Source organism: Ailuropoda melanoleuca, chromosome 8 (genome assembly GCF_002007445.2).
Source record: "Ailuropoda melanoleuca isolate Jingjing chromosome 8, ASM200744v2, whole genome shotgun sequence".
NCBI lineage: Eukaryota > Metazoa > Chordata > Mammalia > Carnivora > Ursidae > Ailuropoda > Ailuropoda melanoleuca.
Window position 1 is genome coordinate 26,623,487 of NC_048225.1, and position 21,664 is coordinate 26,645,150.

The window sequence follows — 21,664 nt, forward strand, 5'->3', positions numbered from 1 at the left end:
CTTTTACTGAAAATGCTCTGCCCCTTGAGAAGGTGGGGTAAGGTAGATGGTGGGGATTACTCCGGGGGGTTCCTTTGGTTATACGGGAGGTCGTAGAAGCTAAGGAAAATGAGGAGTAGACCAGGAAGCATTGAGCGGACCAAACTTAGATTTTAGAACAGGTGTTAGTATTGGCATGAGAAAATTGGGGGAAATTTGCCCAGGCCTGTCAAGGCTCTCAGTGAGGAGAGGCAAGAGAACAAGTCTGAATGTACTAAGCGTGCATAAATGGGGCAGTGATATTGGATTTGCCCAATTTGCCCTTGACTACTCTGCACAGAAATAGTAAGAAAATAGTAAAAAAGAACATGGTTTCTGATTTAAGATAGATGGGAAAGTAAATTCCAACTCTGCCGCTTGCCACTTGCTAAATGCATCTCTTTGGGTAAGGTTTGTATTTTTTAAATTTTATTAATATTTTAATCTTTCTGAGCCTCTGTTTTCTATCCATAGGCTGAATGTCATAATCCCTCCTTGCAGGACTGTTGTGTGGCTTGGGAGCCCACGAATGTCAAGTACTTAATATTATAGTTGACCCCAGACGGGACTCAGGAAATTAAAACTATCAATATTGTTGACTGCATATTTATTTTTTCCCAAGATCCTTAATGTAGAGTGTTAGTACAGTGTCGAGTCTGCGATAGGGCTTTTATAAATATTTGTTGAAAGAGCGAACCATCTCGGTCGTGCAAGGAGTGTGGAATGGACAGCAGACGTGGGTACTGAGGGGTAATGAGCCTCTGTGTGTATATTGTGTGCCTTTCCTCCCCAGCATTACAAATGCCCCAATTCCCCTGAAAATCATGTCTCTTTCACAGAATCCATATTGCTCAGAAAGATTAGAACCATTTTCAGAGATTCGTGTTCCTTTTTATCCTTTCTGTTTTGCACATCAGGTTCTCTGACCATTTGATTTCAGCAACTCAAAGAGCTCTATCTTTTCTTTCTTTTTTTCTTTCCTTTTCTTTCTTTCCTTGTTTTCTTTTTTTTCTTCCCCCTGTTGTCAGAGCTGTAGGAGTTTCTTTTCCCTTTTTAATTAAGAGCGAATGAAGGTAACAAAGTGTTTTATAACTGGAGAGAATTCACCAGTGGGACACCAAGGTGGAAATCCGCAGGGTGAAAGGCGGGCAGACAGACACCGTATGGGCGCCGTGGGGAAGGCGGTCTGCCCTTGTTCTGCGCCCCGCTGTCTTATTGCCCGCCCTCCCCCTGCCCATTGGCCTGGAAGCTTTACCTCTGGAGGAAGTCCCCTGTCTTTTGTTAGGAAAAGCTGCAGTTGGAAGTTTGTTTTTTAAAAGCATTTTTAAACACGCCATGTGCTCTCTTGAAATACGCCGGTGCCTGCAAGGGTCCTGCAAGTTAATTCCTGCCGCCCAGGGAAGTGTCCTAATTTTCCCTGACTTTCCCTGACCTCCTGCTCACGGTGTATCTGGCTGTCTTTAAACACAGGTACAGCTTGCGATTGGAACAGCAGATCTCATGGAAGTATCTGTCAGATGAATACACGTGTGCGGCTATAAAGCCAAAATTGGGGGCGAAGAGAAAGTGTGTAAGCAGGGAGAAGAAAACTCAAATCCTATGGCAGAGAGCCAGACAGGATGAGAATCCCTTTCCATCACTGATCGTTTGCCCAGTCTAGTGTTGTCCTGGGCTCTCCCTGATGCTGTGTAGCAGGCTAGTCTTGCAAGAATGGAGTGTATGCCCTCGTTGACGTCTATGGAGCCCTGAATCTGACTCATTGCTTTCCGGAGCTCTGTTTTGCATACCACACTTGGAGGATGGCATTATGAGATTCCTAATGAGCAAAGCATGCTTTTATTAAACTCCTGGACCAAATTGCCTCCCTGTTGCCCTCTTTCTTTTTCATGAGACATGATGGGTTATTATATTTATGATTAAAAAGATCCGTCATCAGTGTGTTTTGCCTTTTCAATTTTGTTGGAAGGTGATCATGATGCCGGTTCTTGGAGGAACAGAAGGATGGAGAAGAGAGAGCGTATTTTGATATTTAAGGAACTCACCCTGCAGAGAGGGTTGACCCTTCTTTCTCCACTCACTGCTGACCATGTGGCTCAAATGACTGTGAAAGGTCACTGAGCTGGCCACATGCTCACTGTACCAGTTCTGCACAGCAGGAGTGAAGAAAATGGACAGGCTGATTTTTTTTTTTTTTTAAGCTAGGGAGCAGATTGTAGATGTCCACACAGATAATTCTGGAATTTTTAGAAAACCCAAATGTTTAGTTACACCATGGTTTTTACATAATACCTAATCAGCTTTTTTGCTTCTTGTTAGCTTTGTGCTTACTATCAATTTGGATTTGAATGTTTCAGAAATGACTTTTTTTCTGTAAAAAATACTGAATACAAAACTGAGCATTTGAAATTCAACTACTATGTGATTCAGTTGTACCCCAAACTTCCAGCTCACCTTGGTGACTCGGATATCAAAGGAGAATGAGAGGAAGGATTCTGTTTCTCTGTGGTTAGACTACCTGCTTCAAGGATGTAGATATCAGGTTATAGCGATGATTGATATAGTACAAAGGTCAATTGTCTTCAGAATCTCCCACTGCTTTTCCCAATGACTTGACTCAGACTTGGATGAGAAGGATGGCCTCCTCACTAGTTTCTTTCTTTCCAGTCTCAAGCCTCCCATCTGTCTGTGTTCAGGTATAGATCTTTATGCTAAAAGAATGCCTTGATCATGTCAAGTCTCTCCTTGAATGACGTTCAGTGAATTTTCCCTTCAATGGCCATCCCTGTTTTATGCCAGCATTTGAGGCGCTCTATTAAGTTATCTTCTTCTATTTCTTTTCGTCTTATCTTTCACTCAACTCCCCCAGGAGCTTTTCATGGCATCTGCATAGCACTAATGGCAATCGCTGAAGGGTCTCTTACACTTCGCCCAGGTTTGGGACTTTGCCACCATCTCTCTGCCTCTCTATTAAACTTTGCATCCTTTATTTTCACTTATCAAAATCGTACATTTTTACTAAGGCACAGCCACATGCCATCCCTCTTTAGAATTCCCTGATGGAAGTTTCATTTACGTGATGCCAGGTGGCTCAAGGTGTAACCTTAGCTCTTGGATAAGACCCTTAGACTTCTGTTAGTTACTTGTCCATATCTACTTTCTACACTCTCTTGCTCTGTAACAGAAAGTGACCTAATACTTATATATCTCATATGAGCATTACCACTATGTATGTTATCTGGCAGTGTGTTGTTTCTGCACCTTTAATTTGAAGCCTCAGCAAGTGTGACATTATTTCTTGTATGATCGTCATCCTTCATAACAGGTAGGTCTATACTTTGTAAACTTTGTTCCATAAGTATGTGAAGAACTGAGTGAAACCACCTTTAGTAAAAATCCATACTTTATAATGACTCTGTAATTTGAGAAAAAAATAAATCATGAGAGGAACTCCTTGAGTTAACAGTTTGTTTCTAACATTTTCTTGATGCATAAATAAATGAATTCAATCAAGTCGTCTTTTCTTTGAAGTGATCTGAATGCTAGCAGTGCTCAGGAGTGAAAGCAATCCGGCATTTCTGTTGAGAAACTGTTAAATAGACGATAGCAGGGGGGTCAGATCAGCATCTCCCTACGAAATGGATGAGCAATTGACCAATGCCTGTCCTGTTGTTACTTCAGCAGGGGTATTCATATCTAACATGCTCTTTTTTCTTGTAAGAAAGGGATATTTGCATTTATTATTTACATTTTTATTGCCTGTAATGTACCTGAGCTTTACAAGCATTATCCCAATTAATTCTTATAATAATTCTATGACCAAGACATTATAATACATATTTTAAAGTTGAGAAAACTAGGGTTCAGAGAGTGTAAATAATTTGGCCACGGTCGCACAGCTAGTAAGTGGTGGAGCTACCGTTCCCACCTAGACCCATCTCATTACAGAGCTCATGTTCCTTCTAGTGCATCAGGTAATGTCTATATATGCCCTATGCTTTCCTGCTTCTCAGTCTCTCTGCATGCTCAATCCCAAGCCCAAACTGCCTTTCCCAATTCACTACTGCTGCGAGTGTCCCCCCTTATCTTCAAGCCCTCTTCTCCATCACTTTGGAAGTAATCACCCTTTTAATGGGAATTCTCACAGCACTTTAGATTTTTATCTAAGTCTCCTTAACATAATTCATCACTTTCATCAAATAATACAGTCATTTGTAGACTGATTCCATCTTCCTTCTGGTATAGGAAGCTCCTTGAGGGCAGACTTGATGCCCTTTGACCCATCCTATACTCTTCAGGAGTGACTGGAGCAGTGAATGCAGCGTGGTCCCTCTGGACACATGCATGGAAGATGGGGTTGGGGAAGGAAGGAGGGTGAGAAAGGAAGGAATTAGAGAACAATAGAAGATGGTGTATAATTAAGTGCTAAATCGTGTGGTTCAGACTAATTATAAAGCCTTTTAAAGAAATGTAGTTTTATTACTTTCAAGAATATAAAGTTAATTAATGGCTAACAAAATGTTGTCAAGTAACTGTCTTGTCATCCCCACTGTAATTAATCAATGCTTTTTGCATAAATGCAAAAGTGGACTTAAGCCCAGCCCATCTCCAGATTATTGAGAATTTAAAATTAGCACAGTCTGAAATAATGAGTTTTTTAAAGGCTTAGACTGTGGTCTAAAGATGAAAGCAGACAGAGAATGCAGAGGAGGCTTCTAAATGCTTTTCCCTTTAACCAATACTAACCAGGGTCTTCGTAATTGGTGAAACACTCATAGGCCCTTATTTGCTAACATGATAGCACATTTGCTTAGAGTTTTGAATTACTTCTTTTCTCCTCCTTGCTCGAGTAAGTAAATGTTTCATTTGCTCATTTAAAAAAAAAAGATCAGAATTATTTTGAGGCTATTTCAGAAATGCTGAAATGAGAGAGTAATAAAAATGATGAAGCCAGTAGCAGAGAGGCCAAAAAGGAGGAGAGAAAATAAAAACTAGAAATGGCAGGGTGGGATGTGTGAGCAGTCCAGTGTGGGAATCAGGGAGAGGAAGGACTGCCAGGTAGCTTCCAGATTTCACACTTAGGTGACTATTTGGAATGAAGGAGCACAGAAGGAGAAGAAAAATGTGGAATTTAATGCTGGACCAACTGTCCCTGGAGTATCTCTTTGATACTAAACTAGAGCTCTTCAGACAGCAGTTTACGTACATACCTGCCACTCAGAAGGGAGGGTCACTGGAAGATTACCAATTGTAGAGTCATTGGCCGATGTGATTGGTGAAGCTTTTCACCAAGGTGGGATATGCTAGGTCCACAGGGAATTGAACAGGGAAGGATCCCACAGAGATTGAAGGTAAGATTCAGAGAAGTTATCTGGCAAATGATATTGAGACGGAGTATGCAGAGAAGTCAGAGGAAAACCTGGAGGGAATGATGTCAAGGAACCTAAATGGAAATATTTTTAAGAAGGGATCTCGAGGAGAAGTGCAAAGCATCCAACGCTATGGTATTTAGATCCCTATAGATGAGTGCAGGCTTACTGTCCTGGTGAAGGGAGCCCCAGTGGGGCTGGTTGTGAGTTGGGAGGAGAGCGCAGGGCCATGTCTGTCACAGACTGTGGTGAAAGGAAGCAGCTAGGGGGGAACTTGGGAGAAACAAAGGGAGTTGGGAATAAATTGGATCTAGCAGAAGGGTGATGGGAGTAGCCCTGATCAGGGCTGGCATCATCTCTCCTTCAGGGAGAGTAGCATAGAGCAGTTCTGAATGTGTGCTTTCAAGAAAGAGGGGAGTGAAGAGTGTAGCTCACTGCTGCATTGTTTGCTTGTGATAGCTTTGTTACGGTACAGTTTACATAAGGTAAAATTCACCTGCTTCTGTGTAGAATTCAATTATTTTCAAGTAAATTTATGCTTGTGTAATCATCACCACAATTCACTTTTAGAACATTTCCATCACTCCAGAAAGTTCCTTTGTGCCTATTTGCAGTCATTCTTCACTTCTACCCCTCCTCCCCAGTTGTAGGCAACCATTGATCTGCTTTCAGTACCTATATGTTTTCCTTTTCTGGATCTTTCATATAAATGGAATTATATCATACATAGTTTTTGCATTTGGCTTCTTTCATAATGTTTTTGAGTTTGATCCATGTTGTAGCATGCATCAGCAATGTGTTCCTTGCTGTTGCCTACTAGTATTCTATTGTGAAGATACCACGCATTTTGGTTATTCATTTCCGAGTCGGTAGACATTTGGATGGTTCCCAGATTTGGGGCTATTATGAATAACACTGCTATGAACATTCACCTACATGTCTTTATGTGAACATATGTTTTCATTTCTCTTGTGGAGATTCCTAGAAGTGGAATCACTAGGTCATATAATAAGTTTATTTTTGACTTAAAAAAAAAAAAACCTGCCAACTGTTTTTCCAAAGTGGTTATAACATTTTATATTTCCACCAGCAATTGATGAGTTCTGCATCTTCTCCACATCCTTACCAACACTTGTTTTTGTCTCTATTTTTGATTATAGCCATTCTAGGGGGTGTATAAACCACAGGGGGTATCTCCTTGTGGATTTAATTTGAATTTCTTTAATGACTAATGAAGCTGAACATCTCTTCATGGCTTATTACCCTTCATATATCTTCTTGGGTAAAGTGTCTGTTCAAATCTTACGGTGATTTCTTAATCATGTTGTTTATAGCCTTATTAAGTTGTAAGAATATTTTATGTATTCTGGTTTCAAGTCCTTTATTAGATATATGATTTGTAAATATTTTCTCCCGGTCTTTGGCGTGTCTTTTCATTTCTTAATGGTGTTTAAAAAAAAAAAAAAACCAAGTTTGGGCCACCTGGGTGGCTCAGTTGGTTAAAGGTCTGCCTTCAGCTCAGGTCATGATCTCAGGGCCCTGGGATAAAGCCCTGAGTTGGGTTTCTCACTCTTTAGGGAGTCTGCTTGTCTCTCTCCTTATCCCTCTTTCCCTCTCCCTGCTAAAAATGTTTCTCCTATATTTTCTTCTAGAAGCATCATACTGTTTTAGGTTTTACATTTAAATCTGTGATTCTATTTTAGTTATTTTTTATATGATATAAAGCAAGAATTTAAATTCATTTCTTAAAAGATTTATTTATTTATTTATTTGACCTGGCGGTGGGGGAGAGAGAGCAAGAGAGCACAAGAAGGGGAGCTGCAGAGGGAGACGGAGAAGCAGGCTCCCCACTGAGCAGGGAGCCTGATGTGGGGCTAGATCCCAGGATCCTGGGATCATGACTTGGGCCAAAGGCAGACACTTAATTTCCTGAACCACCCAGGCACCCCTTAATTCATTTTTATTCACACAGATATTCAACTGTTCTCTAGGTCCTTGTGTTGAAGATACACTCTTTCTCCCATTGAATTTGAACAGTTTTGTCAAGATTTAATTGACCATAAATGGGATTTATGAATCTTTTTTGAATGAGATTTATTTCTGGAATATCAGTTCTACTCCATTGATCTAAATGTCTACCCTTGCACCAGTAACACACATTATTAATTACTGTGGCTTTATAGTAAGTTTGAAGTCAGGTAGCATAAGTCCTCCAACTGGATCATCTTTTTCAAAATTGTTTTTGCTCTTCTCCTTTGGATTTTCATTTATAGTTTAGAAATAGATTTTCAGTGTATACCAGCCTGCTGAGGTTTGGATAGGAATTGCATTGGATTTATAGATTTATTTGGGGAGAATTACCATCTTGACAATATTGAGTCTTCATATCCATGAACGTGGAATGTCTCCATGTACTCTGTTAAAATTTCTGTCCACACTGTTTTATAGTTATCAGTGTAGACATTTATTCTTAAGCATTTAATTCTTTACAGAAATATGATTCTTTTTATTTGTCCCAATTCCTGCAACATTGCAAAATAGTGTATTAGTCCTAATAGTTTCTTTGTGAACTCTTTAGAATCTTCTATGTCCAGGATTATATCACCTGAGAATAAAGACAGTTTTCTGTCTTCCTCTTTAATCAGGTTTATTTATTCCTTCTTCCAACTCCTTCTTTCCTCCCTCCCTTCCTTCCTTCNCAGGTAGCATAAGTCCTCCAACTGGATCATCTTTTTCAAAATTGTTTTTGCTCTTCTCCTTTGGATTTTCATTTATAGTTTAGAAATAGATTGTCAGCGTATACCAGCCTGCTGAGGTTTGGATAGGAATTGCATTGGATTTATAGATTTATTTGGGGAGAATTACCATCTTGACAATATTGAGTCTTCATATCCATGAACGTGGAATGTCTCCATTTACTCTGTTAAAATTTCTGTCCACACTGTTTTATAGTTATCGGTGTAGACATTTATTCTTAAGCATTTAATTCTTTACAGAAATATGATTCTTTTTATTTGTCCCAATTCCTGCAACATTGCAAAATAGTGTATTAGTCCTAATAGTTTCTTTGTGAACTCTTTAGAATCTTCTATGTCCAGGATTATATCACCTGAGAATAAAGACAGTTTTCTGTCTTCCTCTTTAATCAGGTTTATTTATTCCTTCTTCCAACTCCTTCTTTCCTCCCTCCCTTCCTTCCTTCTTCTTTCTTTCTTTCTTTCTTTTTTTCTTTCTTTCTTTCTTTCTTTCTTTCTTTCTTTCTTTCTTTCTTTCTCTTTCTTCTTTCCTTCCTTCCTTCCTCCTTCCCTCCCTCCTTCCCTCCCTCCCTTCNCTCCTTCCCTCCCTCCTTCCCTCCCTTTCTTTCTTTCTTTCTTTTTCTTTCTTTCTTTCTTTCTTCTTTCTTTCTTTCTCTCTCTCTCTTCCTCCCTCCCTCCCTCCCTTCCTTCCTTCCTTCCTTCCTTCCTTCCTTCCTTCCTTCCTTCCTTCCTTCCGTCCTTCCTTCCTTCTTCATGTTTGCGCTGAGTAGAACCTCTGGTACAATGTTGAATAGAAGTGTCAAAATTGGATCTAATTTGCCTTTTCATTGATCTTAGGAGGAACCATCCAAGTCTTTCATCATTATTGTATGATGTTATCTGAGGATTTTTCATAGGTAACTTTATCAGATTGAGGATGTTTCTTTCTAATCATCTTGGTTGCGAGTTTTTATTGTGAATGGGTTTTGAATTTTATCAAGTGTTTTTTATTCATGTATTGAGATGACCATGTGACTTTTTCTTTTATTTTTTTACATGATGTATTTCACTAATTGATTTTCAGATACTAGGTCAAGTTATTATTCCTGTAATAAGTCCCAGTTGGTTTTGGTATATAATTCTCTTTATATGTTGCTAGATTCAGCTTACTAATATTTTGTTAAAGGGTTTTGCATTTGTGTTATGGAGAGATATTTGTCTGTAGTTTTAGGATTTTTTACTTGTGATTTCATTGTCTGGATTTGATATCAGGTAATACTGGCCTTATAAAATGAGTTGGAAGTGCTCCATCCTTCCCTATATTTTGGAAAAGTTTGTGATGGATTAGTATTTTTCTTTTTAAAATATTTGATAGAATTCACTGTGAAGCCACAAGGACCAGGCTTTCCTTTATGGGGAGATTTTTAATTACTAATTTAATCATTTGATTCATTTCTATTCAGCTATTTTACTTCTCTTGAGTCAGTTTGGCAACTTCTGTCTTTCTAGGAATTTCATCTAAAATGTATAAAATTGTTAATATTTCCTTCCGTTTGTAATTGTATCATCTTAGGGTCTGTAGGATCATGTCCTTTCATTTGATTTTGATTTTTTTTTCTTCTTTTTTCTTGGTTTCTCTAAAGATTTGCCAATTCTGTTAATTTTTCTAAGAACTGATTTCTGTTTCATTGGTTCTATTGTTTTCTCATTTTATTTCATTGACTTTTTTCCCTAAATCATTATTATTTTTCTTCTTCTGTTTGATCTCAATTTAGTTTTCTTTTCTAGTTTCTAAGGTGAAAGCTTAAGTTATTCCCTTGAGGCTTTTCGTCTTTTCTAACCTTAAGTATTTATAGTTATAAATTCCCCTCTAAATGCTGCTTTTGTTACATACCATAAATGTTGATATGTAATGTTTTGTTTTCATTCAGCTCAAAATATTTTTTCTTATTTTTCTTGTGACTTCTATTTTGATCAATGATTATTTATAAGTAAATTGTTTAATTTACAAATATTTAGGGATTTCCCAGATGTTTTTCTTTTATTGATTTATAATTAGGTATGTCAATATTGGAAAGATACTTTCCATGATTCAATCCTTTTAAATGTTATTTTAAATGTTATTATATGCTCAGTTCTGGTGAATGTTCCATGTGCATTGGAAGTACACATTTATGCTACAGACACTGATTAGAGTCTTGTAGAAAATAAACAGGTTACATTGGTATTCTTTAAAACTTCTGATTTTTCTATCAATTATTGAGAGTGAGGTATTGAAATTTTCGAATTTAACTGTTGATTAGTCTATTTTTTCTTGCAATTTTGTCCATTTATCTTTGTTGTATTTTGAGGTTGAGATTTTGGGTTCATACACGTCTGTATGTTTTTTATCCTCCTGATACATGGACCTTCCATGAAACACATCCTATGTGGATTCTGTTATGCAATGTGCCTCTCTGTCATTAATAATGTTTCTAGTCTTAAAAATCTAATTTTCTGATATTAAATTTCTTCCTTTCTAATCTGGATGCCTTCTTTCTTTTGGTTACTGTTTGCATAGTATCTTTTTATTTTCAACCTATTTGTAACGTTGAATGCAAGGCGTATCTCTTTTAGACAGTTTGTAATGTGAGCTTACATTTTTATCTAATCTGACCATCTCCATCTTTCGATGGCGATATTTATGCTATTTATATTTAATGATCATTATTTTTATGGCTGGATTTACATTTGACATTTTACTACTTGTTTTCTGTATGTTTCCTATCTTCTAAGTTCCTTTGTTTCTTTTAAATTGACTATTTTTTGTTAAATATTTTTTAGTGTATCATTATCATTCTTCTATTGACATTTTATCTCTATATTTGAATTGTGGCTTTGTCAGTTACTTTAATGATTTTACTCTTCAGTTTATTTTATCACAATCGACTTCAGATTAATGCTAACTAAATTCTGGCAAACTATAGAAAATTTACTTTTTTTTTTTTTTTTTGAGAGAGAAAGAGCATGTGAGCCCGGGGGAGGGGCAGAGGGAGAGGAAGAGAGAGAATCTCAAGCAGGGTCCATGCCCAGCATGGAGCCCAACACAGGGCTCAATCTCAGGACCCTGAGATCATGACCTGAAGATGCTTAACCAACTGAGCCACACAGGTGACCTTAAAACTTACTTTATTTTAGCTCTATTTCCTCCCCCCTTCTTTGTGCTATTACTGTTAGATATGCTATATCCATATATGTTATCAACATAGCAATACATATTATAATTTTTGCTTTATTCAGTTTTATATTTTAAAGACTTTAGAGAAGAAATGAGAAAAAAATAGACTTTTTATGGTTTGTGTTTATAAAGATTTTTATATTATTCTATGTACTTGCCATTTGTTCTGTTCTTCATTTCTTGCTGTGAATTTAAGTTACCACCTGGTCATTTCTTTTCATCCTAAAAGACTTTCTTTGGTGTTTCTTGAAAGGTAGGTCACTAGCAACAGATTGTTTATTTGAGAATGCCTGTGTTTCACCTTCATAGTTGACAGAGAGCTCTGCTGGATATAGAATTCTTGATTGCAGTATTTTTTCCTGTCAGTACTTTGAATATGTCATTACACTGCCCTGGCCTCCATTGTTTCAGATGAGAAGTCAGTCTTTTTTTTTTTTTTTTTTAAAGATTTTATTTATTTATTTGACAGAGATAGAGACAGCTAGTGAGAGAGGGAACACAAGCAGGGGGAGTGGGAGAGGAAGAAGCAGGCTCATAGCAGAGGAGCCTGATGTGGGGCTCGAACCCATAACCGGGATCACGCCCTGAGCCGAAGGCAGACGCTTAACCGCTGTGCCACCCAGGCACCCCAAGATGAGAAGTCAGTCTTAACCATTGACTGCTCTCTTGTCGGTTTTATTTTGCTGCTGTCAAGATTTTCTCTTTCCTTTTGTTTGCAGTTGTTTGATCTTTATGTTTCTAGATGTGGATCTCTTTGCAGTTATCCTTCTTTGGATTTAGAGAACTTCTTAGTTATGTAGATTAATGTTTTTAACCAACTTTGGGAAATCTTCCCAACAATTTCTTTGAATATATTTTCTGCCCCTTTCTTTGTCTTATACTGAGACTCCCGTTATGTATATGTTGATACTCTTAGCCTCTGTTTATTTTTCTGCTATTTTTTTCCCCTCTGTTTTTCAGTTTGGATAATTTCTATTGACCTGTTTCCAAGTTCACTGATTCTTTCTTCTATCATCTCAAATCTGCTATTGAGTCCTCCAATTACATTTTCCTTTTCTCATTGTATACTTTTCTACTCCATAATTTGCATTTGGTTCTTTATAATTTTTCTTTCTGTGTTGTAAAATCTCAGTTTACTGGTTTATTGTTGTCCTACTTGAATTGTTAATAACATGGTTTCTTTTAGTTTTTATATATATATATATGTGTGTATATATATATATAAAAGAGCTGCTTTGAAGTTTTAACTGCTAAAATGAATATCTCAGAACACTCATAGAATTTCTATTGCCTGCTGTTTCTCTGTGCATCTCTCTCTCTCTCTCTCTTTTTAAGTTGATATTTCAGATGATATGTTGTATCAAATCTAGATCCTGGATTCTAGTCCTCCCCCCATAAAGGTTGTTGGTTTTCCTATATTTTTGTGGGTTTTTTTTCTTTGTTTAGTAAATTGGCTAGAATAATCGGTGAAATCTGTCTTCTCTGCTATACAGTGTGCAGTCATTAATTTTCCTCCTCAGATTAAAAAAAAACAAACAAAAAAACTTTGTTTTAATTTTAATGCCTAACCTCCTACTGGTTGCCCCTTGGTCTTTGCACCTGAGTTGTCAGCAAGTGATTGAACAACGGCTGTGCTTGAATACCTGACGCCATTAAACCTTCTGCTGATAGATTAGTGTGTGGATAGGGAAACATATTCAGACTTCAGGCCATTTTCCAATATGTTCTGGGTTTTACCTTCTATCAGGGCCCTTTGTGTCCTTTAGACTCATGTTCACAGCCTCAGTCAATGAAGAGTATATGGCTGACACGCGTGATTTCTCGGCTGTACAAGCTTGTGGCTATATGCTTGCCCAACCCTGCCCAAACCTCATGTTAGTAGAAGCATTGGCTTCCCTCTGTAGCCCTTTGGAGTGTCATTTCTGCCAACAATACCAGCATCACTCACTGCTCTAGCTTAGGTGAGCCCCTTAAATCATGGCAGTGGAGCTGCTGGTCCTCGCAACTTGCCCTACCATGGAAGAACCTCCATATTGACTGAGTTGGTGGTGGAGTTAGAACACAGAGATCCCCAGAATTCTTCACTAAAGTTCAGCACTTTCAGAATATATGATGCTCCAGTTATTGTTTGCCTTTGCTCAGTTTTCACATAACTTATATGGTTGTGTTTTGTTTTTTTCAATTTTGTTCAACGGTATAGTCTATTTTTTGGTGGACAGAGCATTTCCAAGTTCCTTTTTTTGCTCTAGTGGAAGTTGCTGGGTTTTATTTAGTACTGTTCTCAGACCTTTATATTTGTAACTTTGGGTGAGGTTTCTTCAGCGTCCACATGATGTTTGTTATCACAGCTCTCTAAATTTGTAAGTGAACTTTTAGTCCCTGTGGCCCCGCAAAAGACACTGCCCCCAGTTTCTGACAGTTTCCATGATCTCACCTCAGAGCCTTACAGACTTTGCTTCCAAGATGCTAGCTCTAACGGTGAGGTAAAATCAGAGGCTCATATTTGCTGAGTAGAATAAAGTTAATGGAAATCCCCAATCTAAGTTTCTCTTAAATTCACTGCTTGAACTCAGGACAAACATTCCATAGGCTGCTTTAGCTCTGAAAGTGCCACATGGACTGGATGCCTGGAACTGTACTGACAAATGTATGGTTCAAAGAATCTAAGAAAATGTGCATTGTGGTCCTTTAAGATTTGAAAGCTGCAATTCAAGGGCTGTTAAGACCTTCAGCTGGTGATAATTGGATTTGTAAGACAGTGCAACATGTGATAAAAACGCTCCTGTTGGATGGGATCCCAGTTTTCTTCTATCCTTCCTATTAATGTGATAAATGTTGCTGTCTCAGCTGATAGGACCATGTTGGATAATCAGATTGGAATCAAGTTTGAGTTCCTCAGGCTGGCTCCATGTGAAGCTTGTGGGAAGACTTGAAAAAAAAAATACTGTAGAGAATAAAAAAGGGGCCTGGGTTTGCAGAGGGAACATTTTACTTTCATTACAAGGCTCCGTGGTGCAGGGAAGACTCATGAGCCATAGACTCTAGCCATGTGCTATAACCTCTGCGTGCCGTGTCTCATGGGAAGCTGTGGGAAAGGATCCCCGGTGGTACTGGGCACCTGCCATAGTGGAGGCTGGGGAGAAACCATAAGCATCTCTTGAAGTGGGTGTTGGGCCAGGGAGGAGCCAAAATAATGTTGGAAAATTAAACCTCTTTTAATTAAAGCTGATGGCAAACAAACTCGAGTAATATGGCACTACAGCTGGGAAACATAAGTCCGATTTGAAACTGAACAGCTGTGAAATTAGGCCCTCTGGTTACAGCTGGGCATGCGAGAGGGACAGAAGCCCTGGCAAAGGTGTTGCCCCCGCCTGGAGGACTGACTAAGCTAGGGACAGACGGCCCTATGTGGCTTGCTGTCCTAATTGTTTTTGAAACAGTACACCCCACCCAGATATCCAGTCTCTGGGTTTCTGGATTCCCAGGGTCCACTCACAGGAGCACCCCTCTGCCCCATAGGTTTGTTTAGGATTTTTCCTGTTGAGAACGACATCAGTGTGGGTGCTGGAATTAAAGAGGAAACACTCTAGGCAGGGAGGAGAATAGAATTTGTTTTGTGATCTAAAAAAGTTTTTATCTGTTCATATTCCCAAAGACCTCCAGGCTGCGCCCTTCCCTACCAGTATGTGCATAGGTCAGTTCCTGCCATTCTGTTTCTTACCACTGAGTCTTGAGAGCCCTGTGTAGTTCAAGCCCAGAGCTGTGCCTGTCCTTTTTACATTTATGNTGTGTATATATATATATAAAAGAGCTGCTTTGAAGTTTTAACTGCTAAAATGAATATCTCAGAACACTCATAGAATTTCTATTGCCTGCTGTTTCTCTGTGCATCTCTCTCTCTCTCTCTCTTTTTAAGTTGATATTTCAGATGATATGTTGTATCAAATCTAGATCCTGGATTCTAGTCCTCCCCCCATAAAGGTTGTTGGTTTTCCTATATTTTTGTGGGTTTTTTTTCTTTGTTTAGTAAATTGGCTAGAATAATCGGTGAAATCTGTCTTCTCTGCTATACAGTGTGCAGTCATTAATTTTCCTCCTCAGGTTAAAAAAAAAAAAACAAAAAAACTTTGTTTTAATTTTAATGCCTAACCTCCTACTGGTTGCCCCTTGGTCTTTGCACCTGAGTTGTCAGCCAGTGATTGAACAACGGCTGTGCTTGAATACCTGACGCCATTAAACCTTCTGCTGATAGATTAGTGTGTGGATAAGGAAACATATTCAGACTTCAGGGCATTTTCCAATATGTTCTGGTTTTTACCTTCTATCAGGGCCCTTTGTGTCCTTTAGACTCATGTTCACAGCCTCAGTCAATGAAGAGTATATGGCTGACACGCGTGATTTCTAGGCTGTACAAGCTTGTGGCTATATGCTTGCCCAACCCTGCCCAAACCTCATGTTAGTAGAAGCATTGGCTTCCCTCTGTAGCCCTTTGGAGTGTCATTTCTGCCAACAATACCAGCATCACTCACTGCTCTAGCTTAGGTGAGCCCCTTAAATCATGGCAGTGGAGCTGCTGGTCCTCGCAACTTGCCCTACCATGGAAGAACCTCCATATTGACTGAGTTGGTGGTGGAGTTAGAACACAGAGATCCCCAGAATTCTTCACTAAAGTTCAGCACTTTCAGAATATATGATGCTCCAGTTATTGTTTGCCTTTGCTCAGTTTTCACATAACTTATATGGTTGTGTTTTGTTTTTTTCAATTTTGTTCAACGGTATAGTCTATTTTTTGGTGGACAGAGCATTTCCAAGTTCCTTTTTTTGCTCTAGTGGAAGTTGCTGGGTTTTATTTAGTACTGTTCTCAGACCTTTATATTTGTAACTTTGGGTGAGGTTTCTTCAGCGTCCACATGATGTTTGTTATCACAGCTCTCTAAATTTGTAAGTGAACTTTTAGTCCCTGTGGCCCCGCAAAAGACACTGCCCCCAGTTTCTGACAGTTTCCATGATCTCACCTCAGAGCCTTACAGACTTTGCTTCCAAGATGCTAGCTCTAACGGTGAGGTAAAATCAGAGGCTCATATTTGCTGAGTAGAATAAAGTTAATGGAAATCCCCAATCTAAGTTTCTCTTAAATTCACTGCTTGAACTCAGGACAAACATTCCATAGGCTGCTTTAGCTCTGAAAGTGCCACATGGACTGGATGCCTGGAACTGTACTGACAAATGTATGGTTCAAAGAATCTAAGAAAATGTGCATTGTGGTCCTTTAAGATTTGAAAGCTGCAATTCAAGGGCTGTTAAGACCTTCAGCTGGTGATAATTGGATTTGTAAGACAGTGCAACATGTGATAAAAACGCTCCTGTTGGATGGGATCCCAGTTTTCTTCTATCCTTCCTATTAATGTGATAAATGTTGCTGTCTCAGCTGATAGGACCATGTTGGATAATCAGATTGGAATCAAGTTTGAGTTCCTCAGGCTGGCTCCATGTGAAGCTTGTGGGAAGACTTGAAAAAAAAAATACTGTAGAGAATAAAAAAGGGGCCTGGGTTTGCAGAGGGAACATTTTACTTTCATTACAAGGCTCCGTGGTGCAGGGAAGACTCATGAGCCATAGACTCTAGCCATGTGCTATAACCTCTGCGTGCCGTGTCTCATGGGAAGCTGTGGGAAAGGATCCCCGGTGGTACTGGGCACCTGCCATAGTGGAGGCTGGGGAGAAACCATAAGCATCTCTTGAAGTGGGTGTTGGGCCAGGGAGGAGCCAAAATAATGTTGGAAAATTAAACCTCTTTTAATTAAAGCTGATGGCAAACAAACTCGAGTAATATGGCACTACAGCTGGGAAACATAAGTCCGATTTGAAACTGAACAGCTGTGAAATTAGGCCCTCTGGTTACAGCTGGGCATGCGAGAGGGACAGAAGCCCTGGCAAAGGTGTTGCCCCCGCCTGGAGGACTGACTAAGCTAGGGACAGACGGCCCTATGTGGCTTGCTGTCCTAATTGTTTTTGAAACAGTACACCCCACCCAGATATCCAGTCTCTGGGTTTCTGGATTCCCAGGGTCCACTCACAGGAGCACCCCTCTGCCCCATAGGTTTGTTTAGGATTTTTCCTGTTGAGAACGACATCAGTGTGGGTGCTGGAATTAAAGAGGAAACACTCTAGGCAGGGAGGAGAATAGAATTTGTTTTGTGATCTAAAAAAGTTTTTATCTGTTCATATTCCCAAAGACCTCCAGGCTGCGCCCTTCCCTACCAGTATGTGCATAGGTCAGTTCCTGCCATTCTGTTTCTTACCACTGAGTCTTGAGAGCCCTGTGTAGTTCAAGCCCAGAGCTGTGCCTGTCCTTTTTACATTTATGCCTCACGAGTAGCTGACTATGCAGCTGGAGTCTGGCTGTGCTCACACTGGGATGGGTATATTCTGAGCGTTCCATGGAGTTGTCAACTTCTGACTCAGTCACATGCTTAAACTCCGAGGCACGTGGCTATCACTTCCTTTTAAATATTTTCCTTAGGCCTCTTTCTCACTTGTCGGTTGAATTTAATTGATGTTTTAGGAAGGTTAGGAACAACCCCCACCATGTACAGGGACCATCATGTGGGCGGGTATCAGGATGGGCTAGACTGTGGTGCAGAAATAAAGNACATGGACTGGATGCCTGGAACTGTACTGACAAATGTATGGTTCAAAGAATCTAAGAAAATGTGCATTGTGGTCCTTTAAGATTTGAAAGCTGCAATTCAAGGGCTGTTAAGACCTTCAGCTGGTGATAATTGGATTTGTAAGACAGTGCAACATGTGATAAAAACGCTCCTGTTGGATGGGATCCCAGTTTTCTTCTATCCTTCCTATTAATGTGATAAATGTTGCTGTCTCAGCTGATAGGACCATGTTGGATAATCAGATTGGAATCAAGTTTGAGTTCCTCAGGCTGGCTCCATGTGAAGCTTGTGGGAAGACTTGAAAAAAAAAATACTGTAGAGAATAAAAAAGGGGCCTGGGTTTGCAGAGGGAACATTTTACTTTCATTACAAGGCTCCGTGGTGCAGGGAAGACTCATGAGCCATAGACTCTAGCCATGTGCTATAACCTCTGCGTGCCGTGTCTCATGGGAAGCTGTGGGAAAGGATCCCCGGTGGTACTGGGCACCTGCCATAGTGGAGGCTGGGGAGAAACCATAAGCATCTCTTGAAGTGGGTGTTGGGCCAGGGAGGAGCCAAAATAATGTTGGAAAATTAAACCTCTTTTAATTAAAGCTGATGGCAAACAAACTCGAGTAATATGGCACTACAGCTGGGAAACATAAGTCCGATTTGAAACTGAACAGCTGTGAAATTAGGCCCTCTGGTTACAGCTGGGCATGCGAGAGGGACAGAAGCCCTGGCAAAGGTGTTGCCCCCGCCTGGAGGACTGACTAAGCTAGGGACAGACGGCCCTATGTGGCTTGCTGTCCTAATTGTTTTTGAAACAGTACACCCCACCCAGATATCCAGTCTCTGGGTTTCTGGATTCCCAGGGTCCACTCACAGGAGCACCCCTCTGCCCCATAGGTTTGTTTAGGATTTTTCCTGTTGAGAACGACATCAGTGTGGGTGCTGGAATTAAAGAGGAAACACTCTAGGCAGGGAGGAGAATAGAATTTGTTTTGTGATCTAAAAAAGTTTTTATCTGTTCATATTCCCAAAGACCTCCAGGCTGCGCCCTTCCCTACCAGTATGTGCATAGGTCAGTTCCTGCCATTCTGTTTCTTACCACTGAGTCTTGAGAGCCCTGTGTAGTTCAAGCCCAGAGCTGTGCCTGTCCTTTTTACATTTATGCCTCACGAGTAGCTGACTATGCAGCTGGAGTCTGGCTGTGCTCACACTGGGATGGGTATATTCTGAGCGTTCCATGGAGTTGTCAACTTCTGACTCAGTCACATGCTTAAACTCCGAGGCACGTGGCTATCACTTCCTTTTAAATATTTTCCTTAGGCCTCTTTCTCACTTGTCGGTTGAATTTAATTGATGTTTTAGGAAGGTTAGGAACAACCCCCACCATGTACAGGGACCATCATGTGGGCGGGTATCAGGATGGGCTAGACTGTGGTGCAGAAATAAAGAAGCCCTGAGATCTTCCAGGCCAAATACAATCCTGTTAGTTCTTCTGCCCTTTACTGCCTGGAGTGGGTTGCAGCTAACCAAGGACTCCCGGATCTGACTTCTTCCCCTTGTGAGGTGCCGCCATCTTGGAAGTCGCATGGCCTGCACACCTCAGGTGAAAGAACGGGAGGCTGGACTGAGCAGTGGGAGAGCATGGGAGATGGACCAGGACGTTGAATGTCCAGGCTCAGAGTGACAGTTCTCTTCCTGCTCCATCGTATAGTGGTCATTCACGTGCTCTCAGGTTCCATATAAGAGGAACTGGAAAATGGAGCCTTCCTGTGTGGCCAGAATTTGGTCTGTCCATATTAACTATAACTGCTAATATCAGTCTGCCTAGTTATCAAAGTCTTAGTGCCTGAGTTTGAAGGCACCTTTGAAGCAATTTAATAATTTTCTGTCTGCATTGAAAATACCTTAAATCAGTGCTTCTGAAAGTGTGGTCCTGGGACAAGGGTTGTGGTCAGCATCACGTGGGAGGGTGTTAGAAATGCAAATTCTTGGACCGCCCCTGTATCAGGAGTTGGGGAGCAGAGCCATGCAATCTGTGCTTTAATATGCCCTCCAGGGAATTTTAATGCTCCTTGAACTTTAAGACTGCCTCAGACCCACAGTTCTCAACTCAACCATGGTCATCCATTGGGATCGCCTGGGGAGCTTGAAAAAGTACTGATCTCTGGGGCCACACCCAGGAGACGCTGATTGAACTGCCCTGGGGTGTGGCCTGAGGCAATTATGGGAACCAGTGCCCTAGAAGGATTTTTGAGAAACACTTTTCCTCCCTGAAGTTTTCCGTGAAAATAGATTCCATGTGGCTTCAGTGGCATTTCCTAACAACTCCTGGGCTATAGGAGTGAGGAAATTTCATGACTGTCCCACTTCGCTTTCCCCTTCAACTGGAAGCAACTAGCCGTCTTTGTAGAGAGTGTAGACAAAATAGAGATTTGGGAACTTAAAAATGGAATCCTGATTCTGTCACAGACTCGTCACGCGGCCTTGGGCAAGTCGATTAATTTCTCTTTGTCTTGCATCTATAAAACGGGAATAGTAACACTTGCCCACAGATGTTGCCAGCATTATCTAATTAATGAGCGGAGAATGTTTGGGAAATACGAAGTACTGTACAAATGCTAATCATTATGATGAATGCAGTGCATTTCACAGATACAAAAGTGCTGTGTATATGCTCATAATTATTATAATTATTGCTAATACCAATAATATTGCTACTAGTAATACATTTCCCCTGCAGTGGGAGCTCAGGATGTCCTTTGGGTTAACATTTTGCCCTGCATTGTCAGGAAGACTTGAGAAGCAGCTGTTTAATGACCATCACTCTGTACCTCCCTGCAAAGTGTCATTCATCAGGAGTGCAAATAGCCAAGTATGCAAACTGTCCTGGGGTCCGCTTATGAAATGTCCCTGACTGTTGGGTCATCACCAGATCGTGTTGCAGAAGCTCTTCTTTAGGTTACGGAAGTGCCCAGAATATAGAGTTCAGCCATTCATTTTTGGTATTTTCATGAGAGGCATTTTTTCCCCCCTTCTACTGCTGGTCTTTTATCTACAGTGCTTTTGCCATCTGCTTTCATGCGGTTGTAAATGTGCTGCTGAGAATCCTGGTGTGTGTTGGTGAGTACAACTAGCTTCCAATGCTGGCAATTCACAGATACTACCAGCAGCAATTGGTGCTGAGAACAGGGCAAATGTTTTTGCTGTGGTTTCATTTTGTTCAGTTTTAGCTTGGATTTTGATTTGGAGGAGGGGACATAAGAAAAGAGAATTGTGTCTCTTCATTTCTCAAGAAATAAATGGTACTAAGGATTATGTGATTGCTTTGGGACAAGCAGATAGGAAAAAAAAGCCCAAATCAATAGATGATGTTCAGTTAGCAATTAAAAAACCATTGAATAAGTTTATTCTGACTCCTATTTCCTGATCATAAAGACACGGAAGTCTAAATTGCTTAGACTTTATCCTCACTCTAGATTCCTGATTTATTAGTAGAAAATGGGAAAGAAGCTGACAAAATAAACTCATCCTATCCCAATTTAGAAAAAATACAGAGTTCCCAGATTGTGCCTACCATAGACCTCTATAGGCCTTCCAGTGATCACCATTTCAAAAACCCTGATGGCACTCTCCCTTCTTCCCTTGGTGAGGCCATCCATGAGAACT

General features: G+C 40.1%; 1 protein-coding gene across 6 annotated transcripts in view; it reads left to right on the plus strand.

Moving 5' to 3' along the window:
* Positions 1 to 21,664, plus strand: part of NTM (neurotrimin) — a 965,418-nt gene that overhangs the window by 643,231 nt on the left and 300,523 nt on the right. The window lies entirely within an intron of this gene.